This window comes from Procambarus clarkii, chromosome 34, assembly GCF_040958095.1.
Source record: "Procambarus clarkii isolate CNS0578487 chromosome 34, FALCON_Pclarkii_2.0, whole genome shotgun sequence".
In the NCBI taxonomy this organism is placed as follows: domain Eukaryota; kingdom Metazoa; phylum Arthropoda; class Malacostraca; order Decapoda; family Cambaridae; genus Procambarus; species Procambarus clarkii.
The window spans coordinates 1,417,917-1,436,533 of NC_091183.1; positions in this window are offsets into that span (position 1 = coordinate 1,417,917).

The window sequence follows — 18,617 nt, forward strand, 5'->3', positions numbered from 1 at the left end:
ACATTTCGGACATTTTAAAAACTGCAGGGGGGTTTGGGCAAAATATGACCCATCGCCGTTTTCAGTAATTGGCATATTTTCGGTACAAAAATTCGTAATTTGAAACTGAAAAGAGGGGCAGAGAGTCAGAATTCGGATAAAAAATCACGCTCAGGAGTCAAATTTGCGACATTTCAGAAATTCTAAAACTGCAGAGGGGTTTGGGCAAAATATGACCCATCGCCGTTTACAGTAATTGGCATATTTTCGGTATGAAACGTCGTAATTTGAAACTGAAAATAGGTGAAGAGAGTCAGAATTCCGCTCAAAAATCACGCTCAGGAGTCCAATTTCCGACATTTCAGACATTTTAAAAACTGCAGGTGGGTTTTGGCAAAATATGACCCATCGCCGTTTTCAGTAAATGGCATATTTTCGGTATGAAACGTCGTAATTTGAAACTGAAAATAGGTGCAGAGAATCAGAATTCGGCTCAAAAATCACGCTCAGGAGTCAAATTTCCGACATTTCAGACATTTTTAAAACTGCAAGGGGGTTTGGGCAAAATACGACCCATCGCTGTTTTCAGTAAATGGCATATTTCGGTATGAAACGTCGTAATTTGAAACTGAAAATAGGTGCAGAGAGTCAGAATTCGGCTCAAAAATCACGCTCAGGAGTCAAATTTCCGACATTTCAGACATTTTGAAAACTGCAGGGTGGTATGGGCAAAATATGACCCATCGCCGTTTTCAGTAATTGGCATATTTTCGGTATAAAAAGTCGTAATTTGAAATTGAAAATAGGTGCAGAGAGCCAAAATTCGGCTAAAAAATCACGCTCAGGAGTCAAATTTCCGACATTTCAGATATTTTGAAAACTGCAGGGGGGTTTGGGCAAAATATGACCCATCGCCGTTTTCAGTAATTGTCATATTTTCGGTATAAAAAGTCGTAATTTGAAATTGAAAATAGGTGCAGAGAGCCAAAATTCGGCTTAAAAATCACGGTCAGGAGTCAAATTTCCGACATTTCAGACATTTTGAAAACTGCAGGGGGGTTTGGGCAAAATATGACCCATCGCCGTTTTCAGTAATTGGCATATTTTCGGTATAAAAATTCGTAATTTGAAACTGAAAATAGGTGCAGAGAGTCAGAATTTGGCTCAAAAATCACGCTCAGGAGTCAAATTTCCGACATTTCAGACATTTTAAAAACTGCAGGGGGGTTTGGGCAAAATATGACCCATCGCAGTTTAAAGAAATTGGCATATTTTCGGTATGAAAAGTCGTAATTTGAAACTGAAAATAGGTGCAGAGAGTCAGATTTCGGCTCAAAAATCATGCTCAGGAGTCAAATTTCCGACATTTCGGACATTTTAAAAACTGCAGGGGGGTTTGGGCAAAATATGACCCATCGCCGTTTTCAGTAATTGGCATATTTTCGGTACAAAAATTCGTAATTTGAAACTGAAAAGAGGGGCAGAGAGTCAGAATTCGGATAAAAAATCACGCTCAGGAGTCAAATTTGCGACATTTCAGAAATTTTAAAACTGCAGAGGGGTTTGGGCAAAATATGACCCATCGCCGTTTACAGTAATTGGCATATTTTCGGTATGAAACGTCGTAATTTGAAACTGAAAATAGATGCAGAGAGTCAGACTTCGGGTCAAAAATCACGCTCAATAGTCAAATTTCCGACATTTCAGACATTTTGAAAACTACAGGGGGGGTTTGGGCAAAATATGACCCATCGCTGTTGACAGTAATTGGCATATTTTCGGTATGAAACGTCGTAATTTGAAACTGAAAATAGGTGCAGAGAGTCAGAATTCGGCTCAAAAATCACGCTCAGGAGTCAAATTTCCGACATTTCAGACATTTTAAAAACTGCAGGGGGGTTTGGCCAAAATATGACCCATCGCCGTTTTCAGCAATTGGCATATTTTCGGTATAAAAAGTCGTAATTTGAAACTGAAAATCGGTGCAGAGAGTCAGAATTCGGATAAAAAATCACGTTCAGGAGTCAAATTTCCGACATTTCAGACATTTTGAAAACTGCAGGGGGGTTTGGGCAAAATATGACCCATCGCCGTTTACAGTAATTGGCATATTTTCGGTATGAAACGTCGTAATTTGAAAATGAAAATAGGTGCAGAGAGTCAGAATTCGGCTCAAAAATCACGCTCAGGAGTCAAATTTCCGACATTTCAGACATTTTAAAAACTGCAGGGGGGTTTGGGCAAAATATGGCCCTTCGCAGTTTTCAGTAATTGGCATATTTTTGGTATGAAACGTCGTATTTTGAAACTGAAAATAGGTGCAGAGAGTCAGAATTCGGCACACAAATCACGCTCAGGAGTCAAATTTTCGACATTTCAGACATTTTGAAAACTGCAGGGGGGTTTGGGCAAAATATGACCCATCGCCGTTTTCAGTAATTGGCATATTTTCGGTATAGAAAGTCGTAATTTGACACTGAAAATCGGTGCAGAGAGTCAGCATTCGGATAAAAAATCACGCTCAGGAGTCAAATTTCCGACATTTCAGACATTTTGAAAACTGCAGGGGGGTTTGGTCAAAATATGACCCATCGCCGTTTACAGTAATTGGCATATTTTCGAAATGAAACGTCGTAATTTGAAACTGAAAATAGGTGCAGAGAGTCAGAATTCGGCTCAAAAATCACGCTCAGGAGTCAAATTTCCGACATTTTAGACATTTTGAAAACTGCAGGGGGGTTTGGGCAAAATATGACCCATCGCCGTTTACAGTAATTGGGATATTTTCGGTATGAAACGTCGTAATTTGAAACTGAAAATAGGTGCAGAGAGTCAGAATTCGGCTCAAAAATCTCGCTCATGAGTCAAATTTCCGACATTTCAGACATTTTAAAAACTGCAGGGGGGTTTGGCCAAAATATGACCCATCGCCGTTTTCAGTAATTGGCATATTTTCGGTATAAAAAGTCGTAATTTGAAACTGAAAATCGGTGCAGAGAGTCAGCATTCGGATAAAAAATCACGCTCAGGAGTCAAATTTCCGACATTTCAGACATTTTGAAAACTGCAGGGGGGTTTGGGCAAAATATGACCCATCGACGTTTACAGTAATTGGCATATTTTCGGTATGAAACGTCGTATTTGAAAATGAAAATAGGTGCAGAGAGTCAGAATTCGGCTCAAAAATCACGCTCAGGAGTCAAATTTCCGACATTTCAGACATTTTAAAAACTGCAGGGGGGTTTAGGCAAAATATGACCCTTCGCAGTTTTCAGTAATTGGCATATTTTCGGTATGAAACGTCGTATTTTGAAACTGAAAATAGGTGCAGAGAGTCAGAATTCGGCTCAAAAATCACGCTCAGGAGTCAAATTTCCGACATTTCAAACATTTTGAAAACTGCAGGGGGGTTTGGCCAAAATATGACCCATCGCCGTTTTCAGTAATTGGCATATTTTCGGTACAAAAATTCGTAATTTGAAACTGAAAATAGGTGCAGAGAGTCAGAATTCGGATAAAAAATCACGCTCAGGAGTCAAATTTCCGATATTTCAAACATTTTGAAAACTGCAGGGGGGTTTGGCCAAAATATGACCCATCGCCGTTTTCAGTAATTGGCATATTTTCGGTACAAAAATTCGTAATTTGAAACTGAAAATAGGTGCAGAGAGTCAGAATTCGGATAAAAAATCACGCTCAGGAGTCAAATTTCCGACATTTCAGACATTTTGAAAACTGCAGGGGGGTTTGGGCAAAATATGACCCTTCGAAGTTTTCAGTAATTGGCATATTTTCGGTATGAAACGTCGTAATTTGAAACTGAAAATAGGTGCAGAGAGTCAGAATTCGGCTCAAAAATCACGCTCAGGAGTCAAATTTCCGACATTTCAGACATTTTGAAAACTGCAGGGGGGTTTGGGCAAAATATGACCCATCGCCGTTTAAGTAATTGGCATATTTTCGGTATGAAACGTCGTAATTTGAAACTGAAAATAGGTGAAGAGAGTCAGAATTCCGCTCAAAAATCACGCTCAGGAGTCCAATTTCCGACATTTCAGACATTTTAAAAACTGCAGGGGGGTTTTGGCAAAATATGACCCATCGCCGTTTTCAGTAAATGGCATATTTTCGGTATGAAACGTCGTAATTTGAAACTGAAAATAGGTGCAGAGAGTCAGAATTCGGCTCAAAAATCACGCTCAGGAGTCAAATTTCCGACATTTCAGACATTTTGAAAACTGCAGGGGGTTTGGGCAAAATATGACCCATCGCCTTTTACAGTAATTGGCATATTTTCGGTATGAAACGTCGTATTTTGAAACAGAAAATAGGTGCAGAGAATCAGAATTCGGATAAAAAATCACGCTCAGGAGTCAAATTTCCGACATTTCAGACATTTTTAAAACTGCACGGGGGTTTGGGCAAAATACGACCCATCGCCGTTTTCAGTAAATGGCATATTTTCGGTATGAAACGTCGTAATTTGAAACTGAAAATAGGTGCAGAGAGTCAGAATTCGGCTCAAAAATCACGCTCAGGAGTCAAATTTCCGACATTTCAGACATTTTGAAAACTGCAGGGTGGTATGGGCAAAATATGACCCATCGCCGTTTTCAGTAATTGGCATATTTTCGGTATAAAAAGTCGTAATTTGAAATTGAAAATAGTTGCAGAGAGCCAAAATTCGACTCAAAAATCACGCTCAGGAGTCAAATTTCCGAAATTTCAGACATTTTGAAAACTGCAGGGGGGGTTTGGGCAAAATATGACCCATCGCCGTTTTCAGTAATTGGCATATTTTCGGTATAAAAATTCGTAATTTGAAACTGAAAATAGGTGCAGAGAGTCAGAATTTGGCTCAAAAATCACGCTCAGGAGTCAAATTTCCGACATTTCAGACATTTTGAAAACTGCAGGGGGGTTTGTCCAAAATATGACCCATCGCCGTTTTCAGTAATTGGCATATTTTCGGTATAAAAAGTCGTAATTTGAAATTGAAAATAGGTGCAGAGAGCCAAAATTCGGCTCAAACATCACGCTCAGGAGTCAAATTTCCGACATTTCAGACATTTTGAAAACTGCAGGGGGGTTTGGGCAAAATATGACCCATCGCCGTTTTCAGTAATTGGCATATTTTCGGTATAAAAATTCGTAATTTGAAACTGAAAATAGGTGCAGAGAGTTAGAATTTGGCTCAAAAATCACGCTCAGGAGTCAAATTTCCGACATTTCAGACATTTTGAAAACTGCAGGGGGGTTTGGGCAAAATATGACCCATCGCCGTTTACAGTAATTGGCATATTTTCGGTATAAAAAGTCGTAATTTGAAACTGAAAATAGGTGCAGTGAGTCAGAATTCCGATAAAAATCACGCTCAGGAGTCAAATTTCCGACATTTCAGACATTTTGAAAACTGCAGGGGGGTTTGGGCAAAATATGACCCATCGCCGTTTACAGTAATTGGCATATTTTCGGTATGAAACGTCGTAATTTGAAACTGAAAATAGGTGCAGAGAGTCAGATTTCGGCTCAAAAATCACGCTCAGGAGTCAAATTTCCGACATTTCGGACATTTTAAAAACTGCAGGGGGGTTTGGGCAAAATATGACCCATCGCCGTTTTCAGTAATTTGGCCGCTACCTGCGAAAATCGAGCGATTTTTGCCCGCTAGAGTCGAAAATCGCTCGGTTTTTGGACGCTAGCGGCGAAAATCGCGCGATTTTTGCCTGCCAGCGGCGAAAATTGCACGGTTTTTGGCCGCTTTCGGCAAAAATCGCACGGTTTTTGGCCGCTAGCGGAAAAAATCGACCGACTTTCGGCGCTAGCGGCCAAAAAAGGGGCTATTTTCGCCGCTAGCAGTCCAAAATCAGGCGATTTTCGCCGCTAATGGCCAAAAATCGTGCGAATTTCGCCGCTAGCAGCCAAAAACTGTGCGATTTTCGCAGCTAGCGGGCAAAAATCGCGCGATTTTCGCCGCAAGCGCCCAAGAACCGAGCGATTTTTGCCGTTAGCGGGCAAAAATCGCGCGAATTTCGCCGCAAGCGGCCAAAAATCGCGCAATTTTCGCCGCTAGCAGGCAAAAATCGGGCGAATTTCGCCGCTGGAGTGCAAAACCCAGGCGATTTTCGCCGCTAGCGGCCAAAAATCGCGCGATTTTTTAATCCAGCGGCAAAAATCGCGCGATTTTTGCACTCCAGCGGCGAAATTCGCCCGATTTTTGCCCTCTACCGGCGAAATTCGCCCGAGTTTTGCCCGGTACCGGCGAAAATCGCGCGATTTTTGGCCGCTAGCAGCGAAAATCGAGCGATTTTTGGCCGCTAGCGGCAAAAATCGACCAACTTTCGCAGCTAGCGGCCAAAAAAGGGGATATTTTCGCCGCTAGCGGCCAAACATCGTGCGAATTTCACCGCTACCGGCCAAAAATCGTGCGATTTTCGCCGGTATCGGGCAAAAATCTGGCGAATTTCGCTGCTGGAGGGAAAAACTCAGGCGATTTTCGCCGCTAGCGGCCAAAAACCATGCGATTTTCGCCGCTAGCGGCCAAAAATCGCGCGATTTTTTAATCCAGCGGCAAAAATCGCCCGATTTTTGCACTCCAGCGGCGAAATTCGCCCGATTTTTGCCCTCTACCGGGCAAAAATCGAGCGATTTTCGCCTCTAGCGGCCAAAAACCGTGCGAATTTCGCAGCTAGCCGCCAAAAATCGAGTGATTTTCGCCGCTAGCGGCCAAAAACCGTGCGATTTCCGCAGCTGGCGGGCAAAAATCGCGCGATTTTCGACGCTACCGGCCAAAATCCGCGCGATTTTCGACGCTAGCGGCCAAAAACCGTGCGATTTTCGCAGCTGGCGGGAAAAAATCGCAGGATTTTCGCAGGTAGCGGCCAAAAACCGTGCGATTTTCGCAGCTGGCGGGAAAAAATCGCAGGATTTTCGCAGGTAGCGGCCAAAAACCGTGCGATTTTTGCAGCTATCGGCCAAAAATCGCGCGATTTTCGCCGCTTGCGGGCAAAAATCGGGTGAATTTCGCCGCTGGAGGGCAAAAATCGGGCGATTATCGCCGCTGGAGGGCAAAAATCGGGCGATTTTTGCCGCAAGCGGGGATAATCGCCCGATTTTTGGCCGGTAGCGGCAAAAATCGCCCGATTTTTGGCCGGTAGCGGCAAAAATCGCGCGATTTTTGCCCGCCAGCTGCGAAAATCGCACAGTTTTTGGCCGCTAGAGGCAAAAATCGCGCGGTTTTTGGCCGGTAGCAGCGAAAATCGCGCTATTTTTGCCCGCCAGCTACGAAAATCGCATGGTTTCTGGCCGCTAGAGGCGAAAATCGCGCAGTTTTTGGCCGATAGCAGCGAAAATCGCGCGATTTTTGCCCGCCAGCGGCGAAAATCGCACGGTTTTTGGCCGCTAGCGGCGAAAATCGCGAGATTTTTGGCCGCTAGCGGCGAAATTCACACGATTTTTGGCCGCTAGCGGCGAAAATAGCCCCTTTTTTGCCGCTAGCGGGCAAAAACCGCGCGATTTTTGCACTCCAGCAGCGAAATTCGCGCTTTTTTTGTCCGCTACCGGCGAAAATCGCGCGATTTTTGGCCGCTAGCGGCGAAAATCGCACGGTTATTGGCCGCTAGCGGCAAAAATCGCCCGACTTTCGGAGCTAGCTGCCAAGAAAGGGGCTATTTTTGCCGCTAGCGGCCAAAAATCGGTCGATTTTTACCGCTAGCGGCGAAAATCGCCCGATTTTTGGACGCTAGCAGCGAAAATCGCGAAATTTTTGGCCGCTAGCGGCGAAAATTGCCCCTTTATTGGCCGCCAGATGCGAAAGTCGGTTGATTTTCGCCGGTAGCGGCCAAAAACCGTGCGATTTTCGCCGGTAGCGGGCGAAAATCGCCAGATTTTTGCCTGCGAGCTGCGAAAATCGCACAGTTTTTGGCCGCTAGCGGCGAAAATCTCAAGGTTTTTGGCCGCTAGTGGGGATATAGGCACGATTTTTGGCCTCTAGCGGCGAAAATCGAGTCAATTTTTGCCGCTAGCGGCCAAAAATCAAGCGATTTTCGACGCTAGCGGCCAAAATTTGCGCGTTTCTCGACGCTAGCGGCCAAAAATCGGACGATTTTCGCCGCTTGAAGGCAAAAAATCGGGGGACTTTCGTCGCTAGTGGCCAAAAATCGGACGACTTTCGACGCTAGCGGCCAAAAATCGGGCAATTTTCGACGCAAGCGGCCAAAAATCGGGCGATTTTCCCCGCTAGCGGCCAAAAATCGGGCGATTTTCAACGCTAGCGTCCAAAAATCTGGTAATTTTGGACGCTAGCGGCCAAAAATCGGGCGATTTTCGACGATAGCGGCCAAAAATCGAGCGATTTTCGCTACTAGCGGCCAAAAATCAGGCGATTTTCGCCTCTACCGGCCAAACATCGGGCGATTTTCGACGCTACCGGCCAAAAATCGGGTGATTTTCGACGCTAGCGGGCAAAAATCGAGTGATTTTCGATACTAGCGGCCAAAAATCAGGCGATTTTCGCCTCTACCGGCCAAACATCGGGCGATTTTCGACGCTAGTGGCCAAAAATCGGGTGATTTTCGACGCTAGCGCCTAAAAATCGGCCGATTTCGACCCTAGCGACAAAAAATCGAGCAATTTTTGCCTCTAGCGGCTAAAAATCTTGCAATTTTCGACTAAAGCGGCCAAAAATCGGGCGATTTTCGCTGCTAGCAGCCAAGAATCGGGCAGTTTTCGCCGATTGCGGCCTGAAATCGGAAGATTTTCGACGCTTGCGGCAAAAAATCGGGCGATTTTTTCCTCTTGCGGCCAAAAATCGTTTTTTTTCGACGCTAGCGGCAAAAATTGGGCGATTTTCGCCTCTAGTGGCCAAAAATCGGGCGTATTTAGACGCTAGCGACTAAAAAGAGGGCGTTTTCCGACGCTAGCGGCGAAAAATCGGGCGATTTTCGATGCTAGCGCCCTAAAAATCGGGCGACATTTGCCTCTTGGTGCCAAAAATCGGGCGATTTTCAACGCTAGCGGCCAAAAATCGGGCGACTTTCGCCGCTAGCCGCCAAAAATTGGGCGATTTTCGCCTCTAGTGGCCAAAAATCGGGCGATTTTCGACGCTAGCGACCAAAAATAGGGCGTTTTTCGACGCTAGCGGCGAAAATCGGGCGATTTTCGACTCTAGCGGCCAAAAATCGGGCGACTTTCGACGCTAGCGGCCAAAAATCGGGCGGTTTTCACCGATTGCGGCCAAAAATCGGGCGATTTTCGACGATTGCGGCCAAAAACCGGGCGACTTTCGCCGCTAGCGGCCAAAAATCGGGCGATTTTTTATGCTAGCGGCAAAAAATCGGGCGACTTTCACCGCTTGGTGCCAAAAATCGGGCGATTTTCAACGCTAGCGGCAAAAAATCGGGCGATTTTCGACGGTAGCGGGCAAAAATCGGGCGATTTTCGCCGCTAGCGGCCAAAAATCGGTCGATTTTCGCCGCTAGCAGCCCAAATATTGGGCGACTTTCAACGCTAGCGGCCATAAATCGGGTGATTCTCGACGCTAGCGGTCAAAAATCGGACGATTTTCGCCGCTAGCGTCCCAAAATCGTGCGAATTTCGCTGCTAGCGGCCAAAAATCGTGCGAATTTCGCCGCTACCGGCCAAAAACCGTGCGATATTCGCCGCTAGTGGCCAAAAACCCACGATTTTCTCAGCTAGCGGGCAAAAATTGCCCGATTTTTCCCGCTATCGGCCAAAAATCGGTCGATTTTTGCCGCAAGCGGCGATAATCGCCCGATTTTTGCCCTCCAGCGGCGATAATCGCCCGATTTTTGCCCTCCAGCGGCGAAATTCGCCCAATTTTTGCCCGCAACCGGCAAAAATTGAGCGATTTTTGGCCGCTAGCTGCAAAAATTGCAAGGTTTTTATCCGCTAGCAGCGAAAATCGCGTGGTTTTTGGCCGCTAGCGGGGAAAATCGCGCGGTTTTTGGCCGGTAGCGGCGAAAATCGTACGATTTTTGCCCGCCAGCTGCGATAATCGCACGGTTTTTGGCCGCTAGCGGCGAAAATCGACCGATTTTCGCCGCTAACGGCCAAAAAAGGGGCTATTTTCAAAGCTAGCGGCCAAAAATCGGGCGATTTTCGCCGCTAGCAGCCAAAAATCGTCCAAATTTCGCCGCTAGCGGCCAAAAATCGTGCGAATTTCACCGCTAGCGGCCAAAAATCGAGCGATTTTCAACGCTAGCGGCCAAAAATCGGGTGATTTTCGACGCTAGCGGCCAAAAAACGCGCAATTTTTGACGATAGCGGCCAAAAACCGTGCGATTTTCGACGATAGCGGCCAAAAATCGAGCGATTTTCGCTACTATCGGCCAAAAATCAGGAGATTTTTGCCTCTACCGGCCAAACATTGGGCGACTTTCGACGCTAGTGGCCAAAAATCGCCCGATTTGATGCCGCAAGCGTCGAAAATCTTCCGATTTCTGGCCGCAATCGGCGAAAACTGCCAGATTTTTGGCCGCTAGGGGCGAAAATCGCCCGATTTTTTTAAGCTAGCGTCGAAATCGCCCGATTTTTGGGCGCTAGCGTCGAAAATCACCCGATTTTTGGCCACTAGCGTCGAAAATCGCCCGATGTTTGGCCGGAAGAGGCAAAAATCGCCTGATTTTTGGCCGCTAGTAGCGAAAATCACTCGATTTTTGGCCGCTAGCGTCGAAAATCACCCGATTTTTGGCCGCTAGCGTCGAAAATCACCCGATGTTTGGCCGGTAGAGGCGAAAATCGCCTGATTTTTGGCCGCTATCGTCGAAAATCGCACGGTTTTTGGCCGCTAGCGGCGAAAATCGCGCGGTTTTTGGCCGCTAGCAGAGAAAATCGCGCGATTTTTGCCCGCCAGCTGCGAAAATCGCATGGTTTTTGGCCGCTAGCGGCGAAAATCGCCTGATTTTTGGCCGCTAGCAGCGAAAATAGCCACTTTTTTTGCCGCTAGCGGCGAAAATCGGTCGATTTTTGCCGCTACCGGCCAAAAACCGCGCGATTTTTGCCGCTAGCGGCCAAAAACCGAGCGATTTTCGCTGCGAGCGGCCAAAAACCGTGCGAATTTTGCCGCTTCCGGACAAAAATCGCGCGATTTGCGCCGCTAGCGGGCAAAAATCCGCCGAATTTCGCCGCTGGATGGCAAGAATCGGCTGATTTTCGCCGCTAGCGGCAAAAATCGCCCGATTTTTGGCCGCTAGCGGCCAAAAACCGTGCGATTTCCGCAGCTGGCGGGCAAAAATCGCGCGATTTTCGACGCTACCGGCCAAAAACAACGCGATTTTCGACGCTACCGGCCAAAAACCGTGCGATTTTCGCAGCTGGCGGGAAAAAATCGCGAGATTTTCGCAGGTAGCGGCCAAAAACCGCGCGATTTTCGCTGCTAGCGGCCAAAAACCGTGCGATTTTTGCAGTTAGCGGCCAAAAATCGCGCGATTTTCGTCGGTTGCGGGCAAAAATCGGGTGAATTTCGCCGCTGGAGGGCAAAAATCGGGCGATTATCGCCGCTAGAGGGCAAAAATCGGGCGATTATCGCCGCTTGCGGCAAAAATCGCCTGATTTTTGGCCGGTAGCGGCGAAAATCGCGCGATTTTTGCCCGCCAGCTGCGAAAATCGCATGGTTTTTGGCCGCTAGCGGCGAAAATCGTGCGATTTTTGGCCACTAGCGGCGAAAATCGCTCGATTTTTGGCCGCTAGCGGCGAAAATAGCCCTTTTTTTGGCCGCTAGCGGCGAAAATCGCCCGATTTTTGGCCGCTAGCGGAGAAATTCGCACGATTTTTGGCCGCTAGTGGGGATATACGCACGATTTTTGGCCGCTAGCGGCGAAAATCGACCGATTTTTGCCGCTAGCGGACAAAAATCGAGCGATTTTCGCCGCTAGCGGGCAAAAAATATCGCGTTTTTCGACGCTAGCGGCCAAAAATCGGACGATTTTCGCCGCTTGAGGCAAAAAATCGGGGGACTTTCGTCGCTAGCGGCCAAAAATCGGGCGACTTTCGACGCTAGCGGCCAAAAATCGGGCAATTTTCGACGCAAGCGGGCAAAAATCGGGCGATTTTCAACGCTAGCGTCCAAAAATCGGGTGATTTTTGACGCTAGCTGCCAAAAATCGGGCGATTTTCGACGATAGCGGCCAAAAATCGAGCGATTTTCGCTACTAGCGGCCAAAAATCAGGCGATTTTCGCCTCTACCGGCCAAACATCGGGCGATTTTCGACGCTAGCGGCCAAAAATCGGGTGATTTTCGACGCTAGCGGCCAAAAATCGAGTGATTTTCAATACTAGCGGCCAAAAATCAGGCTATTTTCGCATCTACCGGCCAAACATCGGGCGATTTTCGACGCTAGTGGCCAAAAATCGGGTGATTTATGACGCTAGCGCCTAAAAACGGCCGATTTCGCCTCTAGCGGCCAAAAATCTGGCAATTTTCGACAAAAGCGGCCAAAAATCGGGCGATTTTCGCTGCTAGCAGCCAAAAATCGGGCAGTTTTCGCCGATTGCGGCCAGAAATTGGAAGATTTTCGACGCTTGCGGCAAAAAATCGGGCGATTTTTGCCTCTTGCGGCCAAAAATCGGTTTTTTTTCGACGCTAGCGGCAAAAATTGGGCGATTTTCGCCTCTAGTGGCCAAAAATCGGGCGTATTTCGACGCTACTTTGAGGCTACCTTGAGGTGCTTCCGGGGCTTAGTGTCCCCGCGGCCCGGTCGTCGACCAGGCCTCCTGGTTGCTGGACTGATCAACCAGGCTGTTAGACGCGGCTGCTCGCAGCCTGACGTATGAGTCACAGCCTGGTTGATCAGGTATCCTTTGGAGGTGCTTATCCAGTTCTCTCTTGAACACTGTGAGGGGGGTTTGCCAGTTATGCCCCTTATGTGTAGTGGAAGCGTGTTGAACAGTCTCGGGCCTCTGATGTTGATAGAGTTCTCTCTCAGAGTACCTGTTGCGCCTCTGCTTTTCAACGGGGGTATTCTGCACATCCTGCCATGTCTTCTGGTCTCATGTGGTGTTATTTCTGTGTGCAGGTTTGGGACCAGCCCCTCAATTATTTTCCACGTGTAAATTATTATGTATCTCTCCCGCCTGCGCTCAAGGGAGTACAGATTTAGGCTCTTTAGTCGGTCCCAGTAATTTAGATGTTTTACTGAGTGGATTCTAGCAGTAAAGGATCTCTGCACGCTCTCTAGGTCAGCAATTTCTCCAGCTTTGAAAGGGGCTGTCATTGTGCAGCAGTACTCCACTCTAGAGAGCACAAGCGTTTTGAAAAGTATCATCATCGGTATAGCATCTCTAGTGTGAAAAGTTCTTGTTATCCAACCTGTCATTTTTCTTGCAGTTGTGACGGCTACTTTATTGTGTTCTTTAAAGGTAAGGTCTTCCGACATGAGTACACCCAGGTCCTTTACATTGCCTTTTCGTTCTATGTTATGATTTGCCTGCGTTTTGTACGTGGTTTCTGTTTTTATATTTTCAATTTTTCCGTAGCGCATGAGCTGAAACTTATCCTCGTTGAATACCATATTATTTTCTGTAGCCCATAGAAAGACCTGATCTACATCTGATTGGAGGTTTGCCGTGTCCTCTATGTTGCCAACTCTCATGAAAATCCTAGTGTCATCTGCAAAGGATGATACAGTGCTATAGGTTGTGTTCTGGTCTATGTCCGATATGAGGATGAGAAAAAGTACTGGAGCAAGCACAGTACCCTGGGGGACTGAGCTCTTCACGGTTGATGGGCTGGATTTTATTTTGTTGACTATTACACATTGGGTTCTGTCAGTCAGGAAATTGTAGATCCATCTGCCTATTTTCCCGGTAATTCCTTTTGAACGCATTTTATGTGCAATAACACCATGGTCACATTTATCAAAAGCTTTTGCGAAATCTGTGTAAATTACATCAGCGTTTTGTTTGTCTTCCATAGCATCTAATGCCATATCATAGTGGTCCAGCAACTGCGACAGGCAAGAGCGCCCTGTTCTGAAACCATGTTGTCCGGGGTTATGGAGATGCTGTGATTCCACGTATTTTGTGATCTTACTTCTTAGCACTCTCTCAAAAAAATTTTTATGATGTGCGATGTTAGTGCTATCGGTCTGTAATTTTTTGCCTCTGCCTTATTTCCTCCTTTATGGAGTGGTGCTATCTCTGCTGTTTTTAGTATGTCAGGGATAACGCCAGTATCTAGGCTTTGTCTCCACAGAATGTGGAGGGCCTGCGATAGTGGTTTTTTACAGTTCTTGATGAATATGGAGTTCCAAGAATCCGGGCCTGGTGCAGAGTGCATAGGCATACTGTTTATGGCTTCTTCAAAATCTAGTGGGGATAGGGCGACGTCTGATATGTGATTTGATGTTGGTATCATATCCATGAAAAATTCATTTGGGTTATCAATCTTTAGTGCATTTAATGGCTCACTGAAAACAGAGTCGTACTGCTTCCTCAGTAACTCGCTCATTTCTTTGTTGTCATCTGTGAAAGTTCCATCTCCCTTTCGCAGGGGCCCGATACTAGATGTGGTTTTTGATCTTGATTTTGCATAGGAGAAAAAATATTTCGGATTTCTCTCTATTTCACTGATGGCCTTTTGCTCCCTTTGCCTCTCCTGGGTTTTGTATGATTCTTGTAGCTTGAGTTCAATTGTTTCTATTTCTCTACCTAACCTTCTTCGCCGTTCTTGAGATAGGGTGCGACTCTCAAGTTGTTCCGCGATTCGTTTTCTTCGCCTATATAGGGAACGACGTTCCCGTTCCAATCTGCATCTCTTTCTCTTTTTTTCTTAGGGGTATGCGGTTTGAACATATTTCTAGTGCTACTGAGCTTATTTTTTCCAGGCACTGGTTCAGGTTTGCATTTCCTAGCTGTTCTTCCCAGTTTATTTCTGTGAAGTCCTGGTTTATTTGCTCCCAGTTTATCTGTTTATTATTGAAGTTGAATTTGCTGAAATCTCCTCCACCGGGAATCTGGACTGGTTTTGAAGGTCTATTCCCCCATGGTTGTCAGAACTTCAATTAAGTTGTGATCTGAGTAACAGGTATTTGTAATCATTATGTTCCCGATCAACTCATCATTATTAGTGAAAATAATAGAAAAACGCTAGCGACCAAAAAGAGGGCGTTTTTCGACGCTAGCGGCGAAAAATCGGGCGATTTTCGATGCTAGCGCCCTAAAAATCGGGCGACATTCGCCTCTTGGTGCCAAAAATCGGGCGATTTTCAACGCTAGCGGCCAAAAATCGGGCGATTTTCGACGCTAGCGGCCAAAAAACAGGCGATTTTCGCCTCTAGCGGCCAAAAATCGGGCGATTTTTGCCGCTAGCGCCCCAGAAATCGGGAGATTTTCGACGCTAGCGGCAAAAAATCGGGCGACTTTCGCCGCTAGCGGCCAAAAATTGGGCGATTTTCGCCTCTAGTGGCCAAAAATCGGGCGATTTTCGACGCTAGCGACCAAAAATAGGGCTTTTTCGACGCTAGCGGCGAAAAATCGGGCGATTTTCGATGCCAGCGCCCTAAAAATCGGGCGACATTCGCCGCTTGGTGCCAAAAATCGGGCGATTTTCGACGCTAGCGGCCAAAAATCGGGCGATTTTCGACGCTAGCGGCCAAAAATTGGGCGATTTTCACCGATTGCGGCCAAAAATCGGGCGATTTTCGACGATAGCGGCCAAAAACCGGGCGATTTTCGCGCTAGCGGCAAAAAATCGGGCGATTTTCGATGCCAGCGCCCTAAAAATCGGGCGACATTCGCCGCTTGGTGCCAAAAATCGGGCGATTTTCGACGCTAGCGGCCAAAAATCGGGCGATTTTCGACGCTAGCGGCCAAAAATTGGGCGATTTTCACCGATTGCGGCCAAAAATCGGGCGATTTTCGACGATAGCGGCCAAAAACCGGGCGATTTTCGCGCTAGCGGCAAAAAATCGGGCGATTTTCGACGCTAGCGGGCAAAAATCGGGCGATTTTCGCCGCTAGCGGCCAAAAAATCGGTCGATTTTCGCCGCTAGCGGCCCAAATATCGGGCGACTTTCAACGCTAGCGGCCAAAAATCGGGTGAGTCCCGACGCTAGCGGTAAAAAATCGGACGATTTTCGACGCTAGCGGCCAGAAATCGGGCGATTTTCGACGCTAGCGGCCAGAAATCGGGCGATTTTCGACGCTACCGTCAAAAAATCGGGCGACTTTGGTCACTAGCGGCCAAAAATCGGTCGATTTTCGCCGCCAGCGGCCCAAAAATCGGACGTCTTTCGACCCTGGGGGCAAAAAATCGGGCTATTATCGACGCTAGCGGCCAAAAATCGGGTGATTTTAGCCGCTAGCGGCCCAAAAATCGGGCAACTTTTGCCGCTAGCAGCCACCCTAACCCCGGGGGGGGGGGGTTAGGGAGGGTAGGGGGGAGGAGGGGAGGGGGGGTAGGGGTGGGGGGGTCTGGGGTGGGGGGTTTGGGGTAGGGGGGTGGGGGGATGGGAAGGGGGGAATCCTACAAAAAATCATAAAAATCCTACTAAAAATTAAAGGAATTTTTTAATTTAAGAAAAATTACAGGGGTGGTAGGGGTGGGGTGGGGGTAAAAAATTCTTTTAATTTTTAGTAGGATTTTATGATTTTTTGTAGGATCCCCCCCCTTCCCATCCCCCCCTACCCCCCCCCCCCCCCCCCCACCCCCCATTCGACTAATGTATTCTGGAAGTGTGTTCTCCCCGTTAGGTTTTGCAGATGAGTCATACATTACTGGTTTGTCAATCTCTTCCTTCTCCACCTCTTCCTGGGATAAAAGAATACCTGCGCAAGAATACTAGAAATATAGAATAGTGGCAAGAGGCGGCATCAGTGGTTATAAATCGGGTAACTGGAAACTGGTGACATCAACCGGGGACACAAGAGGTCACCTGTACCGACCGGGGGACCAGCCTCGCTACCTACGCTAAGTACCTGCCATAAAGTTTGAACAAAATAACACACATAATATTACAAATATACGGTATACATATAATATTATAAATATTAAACATATAAATACAAATTGTTACAAATATACAATATACATATAATATTATAAATATATAGATATATACAACAAAACAAGGCAAAATGGGAGTAAATAAACAAACTTGTGGCCACTGTAACAACTCCTTAAAGACGAAGGTAACGGGAAACGAATGTTATATCTGTAAGACTAGATTCCATTCGGCTTGTACAGGAGTGAGTAACACTACGGCACTGAGAGCTGGTCACTTGCTCCTGGTGTGTAAAAATGACCTGCCAGCTTGGAATATCCTAAAAAAACTTTTAGATAACGTGATGCATGGTCGGAAAACATCATTCATTGGAAGCCTACTAGCCATCCAGAAGGAGTGGGAAAGGAACAACAATTCTAATATACAAGGGGCGGAGGCTATAGTCAGGGATGAAACTGAGGCTGAAACTCAGGAAGTTGTAAACTCTGACTCAGTAGGCCAGGATGTAGATGACAGTAAACTAGAAAGTGTACCAGACAGCACTGACAGCTCGATAGGTACAGAAACCACGACGGTTTTCGATAGAGCAATTCAGAACAGAAGGACAGACTTATGCAAATTTTATGCAAAGGGCATATGCAGACATAGATATGCTGGTAATAAGAAAGGATTAGAATGCAGTTACCAACATCCCAAAAAATGTTTAAATATGCTTAGGAAAGGTGAGTGTCGATTTGGATCAATATGTAGGTTTTTCCATCCTGACATGTGCCAAACCTCACTGGAGGACAGAAAATGCTATGACCTCAGCTGCCCACACTTTCACGTGAAAGGCACGGAACGCTACATAAAGAGTGGTAAGCAGGATAATGAATTTGGAGGAAACTCTATAAATTTTTTATACCAGACCGGCAGAGAATTCAAAAGGAGCAGCATGGAGAGTGTATGGAACTGGATGCCAGATCCACTTGCATTCCAGAATTACAGATACAATTACCCACCGAAAGGGAACTACAACTACGACAGACAACTGCCCTACAACAATCAGTACTGGTCAGAACAAACTCATTATGTTCACGAATAATGGACTTGCCGAAAAAGTCTCCCATTCAAACTATCACTAATAGAGTAACCTCATTCATCTTTGCCAACATACAAGGACTGAAAACAAGAACAAACAACAAAGTACAGTTCATAAATGGCCTCCTCACGGAGTCAAATGCAGTATTTGGAGCTTTCACAGAAACCCATGCAGGGGAATTGTTGGACAGTGAGATCTGGATTCCAGGATTTAACCTATACAGGTGTGATAGGAAAATTAGGTCACATGGAGGAGTGGGTCTGTATATTAGGGAAGACCTTGTATGCTCGGAGCTCCTAAACGTTACAAATGAGGTGGTAGAGGTACTGGGATTAAAAATAGAGAAAATAAATTTAGTGATTATTCTAATATACAAACCGCCAGATGCAACGGCTGAGGAATTCACAGAACAGATAAGCAAAATTGAGAATAGCCTTGATAATTTGGAGAACCCGATACCTGATATTATTTTCCTAGGTGACTTCAACTTGCCTAGTCTCAGGTGGAAAATAGCAAACAATAATATTATACCAGGAAATCTGTCAGGACCTAACCAACCACAGATTAGAGAATTACTTAGATTCTGTGATAAATT